Source organism: Gobio gobio (genome assembly GCF_949357685.1).
Source record: "Gobio gobio genome assembly, chromosome: 9".
In the NCBI taxonomy this organism is placed as follows: Eukaryota; Metazoa; Chordata; class Actinopteri; order Cypriniformes; family Gobionidae; genus Gobio; species Gobio gobio.
In genome coordinates this window covers 52,030,583-52,043,456 of record NC_137115.1, presented here as the reverse complement: position 1 = coordinate 52,043,456, position 12,874 = coordinate 52,030,583, and the positions used below count along the sequence as shown (strand labels likewise).

General features: G+C 37.7%; 1 protein-coding gene across 1 annotated transcript in view; it reads right to left on the bottom strand.

Annotated features, from left to right (window-relative positions):
- The window catches only part of LOC307131179 (uncharacterized protein), a 126,112-nt gene that overhangs the window by 91,048 nt on the left and 22,190 nt on the right, over nt 1-12,874 (bottom strand). The window lies entirely within an intron of this gene.

Here is a 12,874-nt window from a genome sequence, read left to right as displayed (position 1 = left end):
TTGTGATATTATTGCCGCCCGTCATGTGTACAGATCATTTTCATACATGAGACGCGCATTCAAACCCTGACACGCAAGTGGTTGCCGCTGTAACGTGCTGGCGTATATAGTCTAACTTATTTGAGGAAATCTGTTTATAATAGGCGTTTAGGTCTGAATTTATTGGTCCTGCGCTGCTGCGCTGATTCAGTTAATTTGAATGAAAATACATCGTATGTATATCAGATATCTGATCTATTTTTAGTGGCATTCAGTGTAAGGATTTGACTGTTCATAGATTAGGTCAGTTCTCTTGCGCGGCTGCTTCACTAGCATCGTCTGCATCGGGAGTTAACGCAGTTTGAGCCAGCGGCTCGCATTGATAAGGCTCCGGGTTTGTGTCTACAGACCTTTCACCCTCCTCCACTTCAGGTGAAGGTAGAAGAATGACCGCTCTGTTGCAAAGCTGGCGTCACTCCAGTCATTCTCCATCTCTGCGACTCGCGAGTCAGACAGCTGTCAATCAATCCGTCACTGCGGGTCTCAGGTGCATGCCCTCCGCTCAGCCCCGCCCTCGGTTCGTCCACTCTGTCTCCGCCGGGCTCTGCCCACTTTTCCAGCATTTTTCAAAATTTGCCAGTGGGTGGAGTTAAGCTCTGAGCAGGGGTTTAGTAACCCTTTAAATAGCCATTGTAGGAAGACACATCATGGCCATATTCCGGGATGACAATGCCTAGAGTCATCAGGCTCAAACTGTTAAAGAATGGTTGGGAGGGAGCATGAAGAATAATTTTTTACACATGAATTGACCGTTCGCAAAGACCCACCCCCTTTAGTTACTGTTGCTATGTCCGACAAGCCATGGTGCTCTCACATCACACACATGTACTCTACATGTTCTCTACATGTTCTCATGTAGAGAAAATACATCACGGAGCAAAGAGGACACTGACAACACGCCGACAGACAGGACAGAGCAAGTTATTTTCAATATGAAACAAAGTTTTTTAAAGAAATGTAAACAACAAATAGCGTTTTGTGGCTCTTTAATGTGTCATGATCGCTGTAGCGCCTCAGTTAAAGCTGCTCGTGAACCGATCATCTCTTCCTTCTAGTTCATTGATAAGCATCAAATAAACATGAATGAACACTAAAAGAAATGTTGTTTTAACTGCGGAAAGACGTCAGTACACACCGTTTTTCCAAGTTAAAGTCCACCGACGTTAATCTACTAACTCTCCTGAGTGCTTTGTTGGACAAACCGACAGATTCGGCGATGTGATTGGTCAGATACCCTGTCAGTCAAACTCACGGCGAAGGGTGAATTGGCACCAGACCTTAAATTAATTGAAAGTGTTTTGGGATGTGCTGGAGGAGACTTTAAAGAGTGCTGGACTCTTGCATTGCCCATACATTTACATTTACATTTATGCATCTGGCAGAAGCTTTTATCCAAAGCGACTTACAGTGGCCTTGTTACAGGGACAATCCCCCTGGAGCAACATGGAGTAAAGTGCCTTGCTCAAGGACACACTGGTGGTGACCGCTGGGATCGAACCAGCAACCTTCTGTGTGTCAGTTCCATGGTTTAACCCACTGGACCACCATCTCACGCATACAAGATCTCGACCAAAAATTGATACATTATCACATTTATTTCCGTCAAGAGGTGCGTCATTGCATGTGCAACATGGCCATGATGTGTTTTCCTACATGGCTGTTTAAGAAATGAAAAGCTATACACTCCATCAATTAGGTTTAGAAGAACTGTTGCCAAACATATAATGCTCGAAACATAATAATCACTGCAATAATGATCCAATCATAGACTCTTAAGCATTTGCCGTTTAAACCCAAACACCCGACAGTGTATGTTTACATTTGATATATATGCATGCACGGTACACATTCTTGCCATGCTGTGACTGATTGCGCTCATGGTTGCCGCCTGCATGCAGCATCACTCTCATTTCTCTGAAGGAGCGGCGAACAAATGAAACAGCCACTGGAGAGAGAGAGAATAGTCACACTCCTAACAATCAGAACGGCAGGACATCAGTGACCTGCCCCATTCAGTGTGGAAATAACAGCCCTCAGAGCTCCAGTTCAATAAACAGGACACCAAACCCTGTATTTCAGGAGGTGCAGGAGAAATGGAAAACACTTGAGGTGAATTAATGAGAGAGGGAGGGGTTGAAAAGAATAAACCGAGACGGGTGATGAAATGACAAGAAGAAATGACAAGGCTTTGAGAGTAGCAAATTAAAGTAACCTGTCAGTCAGAGTAAACGGAGAGCAATTCCACCAAACTCAAACCTGTGCCTGAGTCCCGGCTCTTTAATATGTAATTGTCTCAGCATTAGACAGAAGACGGTCTGATAAAGGACAAGGAACTGTGGGTCTGGACTAGATAAGACACGAGAACACAGTCCAGCTAACAAGGCAACACCCAAGAGGGAGTAGATGAAAAGAGAGAGAGCGCGAACGTGGGAGGAACGCTACGGATGAGTGACTTTTAGAAAAGGACAAAATCCCGAGGCCAGGGAATAGAGCGAAAGGGCGAGTAAAAGATACAGCATGGCAAGAACAATAGGACAAAGCATTAAATTATCATAGCCTTTATCAAATCAAATGAAACTGTTCTTATATCTTACTTTGAAGAAAGTCTATAGTCTGTGTCTGAGCATCTATCAAGACTCTCTCTTTCACTCTGTCTCTGGTTCTTCCTATCTATGCCGTAGCTCTTTGTCTTTGAAGTTCTCTGAATGACTAATTAGCCATTTAAATCTCCTTCGATGAGTGTCTGTGTGTATAATTTAGTTTCAAAGGTTTGCTAGATTGGTTAGTGTCCGTGGTGTGAAAATAATGGAGAGCGATTCAGACGCTGGCGGAGTGAACGGGGCTTGAGAGAGAGTTGAGTTAGGGATCGGTTGCCAGATCCAGTTATTATAAGGATATTTGCACTTGTTTTTTTTTTCACTTAATTTGATACTTTAGGAAGTTAATAAAGTGGGAAGTTGCAGGTTATGGTTAGCTTTTTTTTCCGTATCAATATCTGGCAACACTGCATCGCCGGCACTTAAACTGACAGTAATCAAAAAAGGCCCATAGACAGCATGGGCCAGTTATTGATGACAGGATTCGGACGCAATGATCATGAAGATATTATCTAAGATCCATGAAAACAACACTACACAGATCTGTTGAACAGAAGGAAGGTTACAGAATGAAACATGCCAAATGCAAACACTGGCCATTAAGGAGGCTATGCTCAATGTTCTATTGCATTCAGTTTAGTAGGAAACCTTTCACCAAGTCATGCTAAAAACATTCATAAGAACACTAGACAAAGATCTTATTACGTATCATCCATATAGCAATGTTTATTAATGAAAACTATTACTATTACAGTAATCAGTCAGTAAAATGAATAAACCAGAATTGGGGAGCCTCAGGATTCTGAAGAGACTTAAAGGGGTGGTTGATTTCCCCTTTTTACAAGATCTAAAATACGTCTCTGATGTTCCCAGAGTGTGTATGTGAAGTTTTAGCTCAAAACACCCCACAGATTTATTTTTATAGCATGTTAAAATTGTCACTTTTTGAGGGTGAGCAAAAACACAACGTTTTTTGTGTCACTTTAAATGCAAATGAGCTGCTGCTCACGGGGCGGAGCTTCAAGAGCTTGTGTTAGCATTTCTGATTACCTCATGCAGACAGGCAATGAAAATGTTCAGCTTTTTATGTTCAAACCAGGCCCGGTTCCAGAATCAAATCACTGAGGGTGCTTCTGAAATGACTGAGGTGCTCTAGTAAACTGCAGATAGGCTAAGCAACGGCTCCACCATAGCAGTGTACAGTGAGAAATGTATGATTATTTATTTACAAGTCATTTACCAATAATAGGAATGTCAAAAATATTTGGCTACAAATTCTCTATTAACCAGAGAACCAGAAAAAAAGGTTTTGCGAATTTAGATTTGTTTTTCCCTGGTCATTATTGTTTGGAGCATAAAAAACAAATATATATATATTTTTTAATTCCCATGTTATATGCTATATCCTCTGCTCTGTAGAGGACACCAGAACCAATTTATTGAGAAAATTAAAAGACATGAATAGACAAACAATGGGATTTTTGTTTTTATTCACCAATCAATTTTTATGCTTCAAGTTTGTTTTATCTAAACTTTGTATAAAGATGATTCTCAATGTTATGAAAGATACAGAATAATTTGATATACCATTTTACTTTATGCAATATGTGTGTAAACATGGCCATAAATGCCATTCCCATTCTAGGCATTGCATCTATACACTGTTTATAATTTGCATATAAAAGGGTTTTGGGACAATATGTAAATGTAAAAAAGACGTGTAATAATACTTTCATAAGAATATCCAGACTTAAAACTGTGTTTTCAGAGAAATTCGCTAAATAATGTCCTCTACAGAGCCAAAACCTCTATTCTGTGTCTCAGGAGGATATTTATGTCTCGTGCAGAGTGGCATTTATATTTATATTTATATTTTATAGATGTCACTTCCGAAACTTTGCTGCATGCAATTGGCCATCGGTCCTCTTAGTAACAATAGTTTTATTCAATGAATGTCTGTAGCCTCGAAAGTGAGCTAAGATCGCTACGATCACTAAAATGCTGTTGCTTTGTCAGTTCACCACAAAGTTCCTTTAAAAAAATGAAGTCGTCAACAATAAATCTCTAACTTACATCGTGTCTTAGACTTTGTTTGTTAATGAGAGGTTTCGCAAGCCTGCATTAACTCAGCACTGAATAAAAACTTTTTGAGCGGTGAGATTCTGATCGCGTTCGAGAAATCAACAACTATCGGTGATTGGCTACATTACTCACCGCTGCAAAAACTCGCGCTTAAAATAACAACTGTATCGACTACATTGTTACACCAGAGGTGACAGTTAAAAATGCATTTATCATTGAATCATTCATTCAAGAGATGATTCATCCAGTAATGAAACGAGTGAATCATTGAATCATTCATTCAAGAGATGATTTATCCAGTTATGAAACGAGTGAATCATTTAATCATTCATTCAAGAGTTCATTCATCCAGTAATGAAACGAGTGAATCATTGAATCATTCATTCAAGAGCTGATTCATCCAGTAATGAAACGAGTGAACCATTGAATCATTCATTCAAGAGATGATTCATCCAGTAATGAAACGAGTGAATCATTGAATCATTCATTCAAGAGCTGATTCATCCAGTAATGAAACGAGTGAATCATTGAATCATTCATTCAAGAGCTGATTCATCCAGTAATGAAACGAGTGAATCATTGAATCATTCAATCAAAGAGCTGATTCATCCAGTAATGAAACGATGAAACGAGTGAATCATTGAATCATTCATTCAAGAGCTGATTCATCCAGTAATGAAACGAGTGAATCATTGAATCATTAATTCAAGAGCTGATTCATCTAGTAATGAAACGAGTAAATCATTGAATCATTCATTCAAACAGATTTAATTCATTCAGATTAATTAAACATTTTAAATAGACTGCAGCAATTAACATTTCCTCAAAACAAAAAAAATCATGATTCTCAATTTATCCCAGAATCCAGCAGCTCTAATATGCGGTTAAATTATGAAGGCGAGAAGAGAACGAGACCAGCTGCTTTTTTACAAACCTCCTCTTCAATCCAATTTGCACACAAATGAGAGAACAATGTCCCAGCGTCCCCCAACTCGACTGTCCCAAGGCTATAGGGTCTTATCTTCATGAATGAATGCTAATGGAATTAATACAGCATGTCGATCAGTCAAAGCGTGTTTGTATGTAACAATCTTTACAGGTGTTTTAAGATGCATATAGAAAGACTTTTGGAGAAGAGTGCAACGAAAGATGAAGCCTTGAAACAATTGCACAGTATACATTAGACTATCTGCGTGACTGCACAGGTATGTGGTCGTATGTTGTAGTCAACAGAGGGGAAGAAAGACAGCAGAATCTCTCTCTTTCTTTCTCTCTCTCTCTCTCTCTCTCTCTCTCTGTCTGTGGTAAATGAGTTTCTCTGGTTCCCAGGCATCAGGAATGTCCAGGTAACTGAGTGCTGAAACTCTCCAAAATACAACATGACATAATGGAAGGGGATCAGTTTACAGCTCACCCTGGAGACACACTCTCTCATACTCTCTCACACACACATACACATAAATAATCACAAAACAGAGCGCATTCATCATATTACACAATACAGGAATTTTCCCATGTCTAATTTTGTCGGCTCATTGGTGTGTTTTTCATCAGCATGTCTGTAAACTGTGATCTACTTGCACAAAATGCTACTAGTATAAAGTCAACATTAGCTTAAGTAAACACACTAGAGCTATATATGAAACCACAGCCTCTAAAATGCTCTGATCCATTATTTCAGGATAAACATGGAAACCTAATTCATTTGAATACATTTTCTTCTGATGAGCTGCGACTGCGACATTTCCACAGAAACATATGGGTGGATTTTCTTTCATTCAGATTCAATCTTCTGAATTTGCTCATTGGAATTGAAGTGGAGTCATGGATAAATTGCTTTTCACGTGTTTAATTGATGGATGGGACCCGTAAGCCCAGGCAGGGATCATGTCTGGACATGCCCACTCCATTTAACCAGGCATATCCGCCTCAGGTACATTCGATTGCCCATGTTAAAGCTCAGGATTACAGGTTTAAATTGAAGGAAGAGAAAGGAAGGACGGGTTTCAAATCTGGACTATCTGAAAGACTGTAGGTTATAAATGAAGGTTAAGGCTGCATTTATTTGATCAAAAATACAGTATTATTATGAAAATATTAAAATGCTATTTATTCATGTGATGCAAAGCTGAATTTTCAGCATCATTCATTTTCAGTGTCAAGTGATCTTTCAGAAATCATTATAATATGCTGATCTGCTGCTCAAGGGACATTTCTGATTGTTATTTATTTGAAATATAATTTTTGTAACATTATAAATGTTTTTATTTAATTATACATATACATACATACATACATACATACATACATACATACATGTTGTATATATATATATATATATATATATATATATATATATATATATATATATATATATATATATATATATATATATATATATATATATATATTAGGGGTGTAACGGTACACAAAACTGACGGTTCGGTACAACAAAATTGCTTTTTATTTATTTTTATTAAACAGTGGTTTACAGAACAAATTGTGCCTGTCTTTAAATGAGTTCAATTATAACTAAAAGTTTATTAAAGATAATGCTGTAAACTCTAGGGAGCCCTTACTTACACATTACTATAATATTAAAGGACAGAGCCCAAACTATAAGCCTAAATTCAGTTGCTATTTATTTTTAGATATAATAATCAACACTCATAACACATTGTATGCAAAAATGTAAACTTCACATAAGGCAGTTTCAGTTCTAAATCTAATTATAAAATAGTTTTTTCTCCAATTCATTGTTGAAATATAATCATTTATACACAGCGTGTGTCATTTTCATGACAGATTTATTTAAACATACATGAAATAATCAAGACATCACTAACAGGTTCAGTAGAATATAATGAATATATAGGCTAATATAGGTCATATATTTAGTGAAAGAGTTGATTTCTCTAGTGAACTCACAGCTGTGGACACTGAATGACTCTGAGGTAAATGTGATGCAACATGACATAGTTTACAAGCTGTTTTATTGACGTCTTTCTGCAGTTGAAACACTGATTGAGTGATTTCACCACATATGATGCGTTTCAGTAAGTTGTAATGTATCCTATTAATTCATGTTTATTCTTTAGGAAGAAATGATCGCGCCACAGCCGCTTGAACTGATGCGCCTATACAGTGATTAGTCACGTCACATTAAAGAGTGTCAAAACTTGAATTTTGTGATAAAATGGACTGAATACTTAATATGTTTGTGCATCGTACAGAAAGCCCTGTACCAAAACGGTTCGGTACGAATACGTGTACCGTTATATCCCTATATTATATATATATAATATATATGTGTCCAAACACAATGAAAATCTATTGACAATTGTCATTGGCCATAGTGAGATGTTCATTGTCTTGCATAATATAATTTAATTTCTTATTCTTTTCTTTTGATTTTATGCTGACATTTTGACCCAGACAGGTTTTCCTGACATTCAAAGGACACCGTTTTCAACTAAAAACAGAAACTCGTGCAATTTGGTCGTTCATTTACATGACAACGGCTTTTTGGGGACATGCAAACATTTGAAAACGCAAAAAAAATTTTTAAGTTTACAAAATTTTGTAAAGGTCTCAGTTTAAAATACAGAAACACAAATTTGTGCAAAGAGCAGTGTTGCCAATTCCGCGGTTTGAAGCGACCTCAAAAATGTGATATTTAGCCCCGGGAATGCAAATATTAGCAGGGTAACCCTGGCAAAAACGCAGATTTTACCCTCCGAAAAACGATTTTTACCGGGGGACCACCCTGAAACGCCATTGGGCCAGTTTTGAGAAGCAATTGGGCAGGTTGTGATGTGAAGACCTGGCAACCCTGGCAAACAGTAAAGTTGTGCATTATATGTTCAGTCTCTAGGCGCGTAGTGTTTCTGTACAAAGTGATATCGCCATCTACTGGCCTGGCAGCGTAATATAGCGTTTTCATATAAAAATGTAAAAATGTATTCTTTGTGAATACGCTACACGGGGATCAATTTGACAATGTTGTCGTCTGTACAAGAATAACACAAAGGAAAGACGTTTCCGTTTTTAGTACATTGTTGTCGTGTAAACGTACATTCAGTCATTTCCTTGACCCATTAACTTAACCCTAAGTCACACAGAGAAACTCTCCCTGTAATAAGCGAAAGGAAAGTTTAAAACTGTCAGCTAAATGGCAAATCACTAAAATTAGTTTCCTAGTTGATAAAGGCTATGAGCGTCTAATCAAATCTGCTCTGGTTTGACCTCAGCTGAGGGTGATAAATGAGGTGGAGGGTTACTAATGAACAAAGTGTGCAACCTCAGGCTTCCTATAGGAGATCTGTTAGCCCAGTAACCATACTGTAAAAAACACACGCTCAAGCAAGAAATGATGCGACCCAACCTCAAAAAGCCAGAAGAAACTACTGCTCATGAACACAGACCCCAGAGTATTGCTGGGACAGTGATAAACTGCTTCAAATATCTCAGAGGGTACAAATCCAATTTTCATCAGATAACCTTCAGGACTTGGTTATCACACTGTTGAAATTCAGCAACATGCAGGAAATTAAACACACAACAACTGTACTGTGAGAAAATAAACCTTGGAAAAATGGATAATGTCCTGGCATAAAATGACCATTATTACTTTTCTGTTAAGTTTACAGACGTTTCCTTCAACCCTATAACACAATACGATAAAATATGTAATTCAAAATAAGGTAAAACATCTGTGAAAAATCAATACGGAAAATTCCTCCACAGTATATTGGGCTGCATTTTAACAGACTTTTCTTAGAGTGTGCAATATATATATTTTACTGCTTATTTATTGATTTATTCTTGTCTCAGTGTCGAGTTTGCTTGTTGTGTGTTACCTTTACTCAGTGTTTTGAGTTATGCTTGTTGTGTTACTTTTTTACCACAAGGAGTTGCACTTGAATTTCGTTGTACAGCTGTGCAATGACAATAAAGACATTAAAATACAGAACTGAAAAGCCCACAGAAAATGAATAAAATGACCATATTTTAGACACTTGAATTGAGGATATACAAAACAGCCCTCTATGATTATATCCTTGCCTGATCTCAATTGAGAACAGATTTGGACAAGATATCATACAGGTGTGTTCACTATCTTTTAAAAATCAATTCTTGATTTTATATTGAACATATTTTATTCATACATTACATTTTATGCCTTTTAATTTTATAGGATATGGGTAATAATAGTTATCTAGCTATATTTGTTCCCCTGGTACAGTTTTGCCATGTCTGCTAGCTTATTATATTGTGTTTTTAGGGGGCTTCTTTTGCTTTTTTATGATATCTGGCAGCCCTTCACCAGGAGCTTTAATGAAGAGTGAGTATTGAGAAACAGTATGCAAACTAAACAGCAGCTTCTGTTAGTACCGACTGGTTGGAGTTATAGTGTAAAACACACCATGTAACAGTTTTTTTTGTGACTCTAGCCGGGTCGAGACACTGCCATCGCCGCTCAGCCTTTCACACACGCACGTCTTTTGCATCATTTCATGTGATCGGTTTATGTAAGCGTCAAGTTGAGAGACGTATAGAATCAAAGGAAGTGATTATCAGCTGGTTCCAATCAGAGTCCAATCATGTGGAGTTTAGACTGATGTGGCTTTAAAACGCATGCAAATAATAAACTTTCATTATGATGAAGAACTGCAATGTCACGTGCAATGTCACGATAGAGATGATAATCAAAACCAAACAAATGTTGTAGTTTTTGGCAGAGTCTCCGATGCACGAGCTGTACACTAGATAAGGGGGCAGAGCAGCAGCTCATTTGCATTTAAAGATACATGCACAAAAACAGCATGTTTTTCCTTCCACTCAAAAAAAGGGCATTTACAACATGATGTAATAAATGATCTGTGAGGTATTTTGAGCTGAAACTTGACAGACACATTCTGAGGACACCTGAGATTTATGTTACATCTTGTAAAAAGGGGCATAATAGGTCCCCTTTAGGATATTGATTTAGGAACTGTTGTTTTTAAGTAAGCTTCATTCATAATACTTCCCCTGTTGCAAGCCTGTGCGCCCAACACTGTCCACTGCTCTTGCAACAAACAATTGGAAAATCGATCTTTGAAATTTGTGAATTAATTTAGATAGAATCGCGATTCATATGTGAATCAATTTGTGTGTGTGTATTCTAATGGATATTTTTGGATATAAATTACAGTAGCCCCTTTCACACATACAGTCTTTACTGGTAAATTTACCGGTAAGAGATCATGTGTGAACAGGACCTTCTCAAAAATATCAGTTCTGGCAATTTACCATTAAGGGAAGTTGTAACATAACGTGTAAATTACCGGTAATGTGCTCTGTGTGAACGCGGAATGAAGATTACCGGTATATTCACGTATGAAGTCAAAACGTAGTGAAGTCTGCTTTGGGACAATCATAAAGACTTATGAAGATGACGTGATTACTCAATGCTGTTTACAGTAAGCTTTTTAACCCTCTGGTGCTCTTCGTTTAGGGGTTGCATTGGTTGTCTTCCCGGTCATAAGTGACACCTAAAAATTAAACTTCCTCCACCCCAGTAAAACCAATGCAATTTATTTTTCTTCAATAATATTTGTTCGATTTTCTTTTGTATTTTGAGATGATTTTATGGTACTTATTAATATTTATGCAATAATTATTGTCTATTTTTGCCATTGAAAATAATAATAATAATAATAATAATAAAATCTTTAAAGAGTATTTCAGGTTGAAATAATTTAATATAATAATATTTGTGTGTGTGTGTGTGTTCACAGTCCTAATGCCATAAAAGTCACCAAGTTTCATATCATTCTCAAGAAGCTGTGATTTTTAAAAATTAAAAATGTGGTTCATAGGTTCAGTGTTTCATAGGTGTGTGTTTAAGTGTGTGTGTGTGTGTGTGTGTGTGTGTGTGTGTGTGTGTGTGTGTGTGTGTGTGTGTGTGTGTGTGTGTGTGTGTGTGTGTGTGTGTGTGTGTGTGTGTGTGTGTGTGTGTGTGTGTGTGTGTGTGTGTGTGTGTGTGTGTGTGTGTGTGTGTGTGTGTGTGTGTGTGTGTGAGTGAGTGGATGTGTCAATATCACACTCTTGATGTTTTAGAGTGTCACCCCTTTACTGCTGTGTACTTTTTTTCAGCATTGTGGCCAATTTGTAGATTGTACACACAAATATTCAGTGAATTTTTGTATTTTTGCCCATTTCCCATTCATTTCCTATGGTCATTTTTGACCGAAGATAATGAACGTTGTGTGTTTACATACCTAATGCCATAAAAGTCACCAAGTTTCATATAATTCCTATGAAGCTGTGATTTTTAAAATGTCAAAATAGAAAATTTTCCGGTCACAAATGACCGAAGAGCACCAGAGGGTTAATAGGGTTTTTATATTTAAATATGCGCTAAATGATCATCTTTGACCGTTGCGCCACGTCCCGCAGCTTTTTCAACGTGTCACGCTTGAGACCCAGCCTTCTTTTCCATTCATCAGCGCTGAGGCTCTGCAGTTTGATACTATTACACGAGTGTCATGTTTTTAAGAGCAAAACACGTTCTGTTTGATCATCCGTTATGCCTGTACCTCAGACGTCAAAAAGATGTTGTCAAATTGAACAGATAGTGAAACTAAAGCGCTTCTCGTGCGGGCGGATGAAGACAACAGTGAAGCATTTAGAGATCATTTCTGATGACTGACATCACAAAATGTGCCGGTATTTTGCTGCTGCTGTGTGAACTAAAAAACCAGGACGCCTTTGCTTGCGTGAACAGCATATTTGTGAATGGTATTTTACGGTAATTTACCGGTATTGCTGTGTGAAAGGAGCTAGTGATTACAATGTTGGTAATAAACTAAAATGATGACAATGTTGGTCATACTGCCCTTGCATGGTGATTCTTCAAATATCTGAGCTGTAGTCACCAATAGAACTCGATTCACCTCCAGTTCACAGCATTAGATAGAGGTAATGACCTCAGACGCTGAAGAGATCAACAAAAACCGATGATTCCCAAAGTTCACACACATCAACTTCCTCTCCACATCCATTCATCCTGATCATAAACACCCTCCTCTCGTCTTTTCTTGTCACAACGGAAGAAAGGGAGAGTGATGATCTCATTCACTGTGCGACCACATGAAGGCCAACAGCTTCAA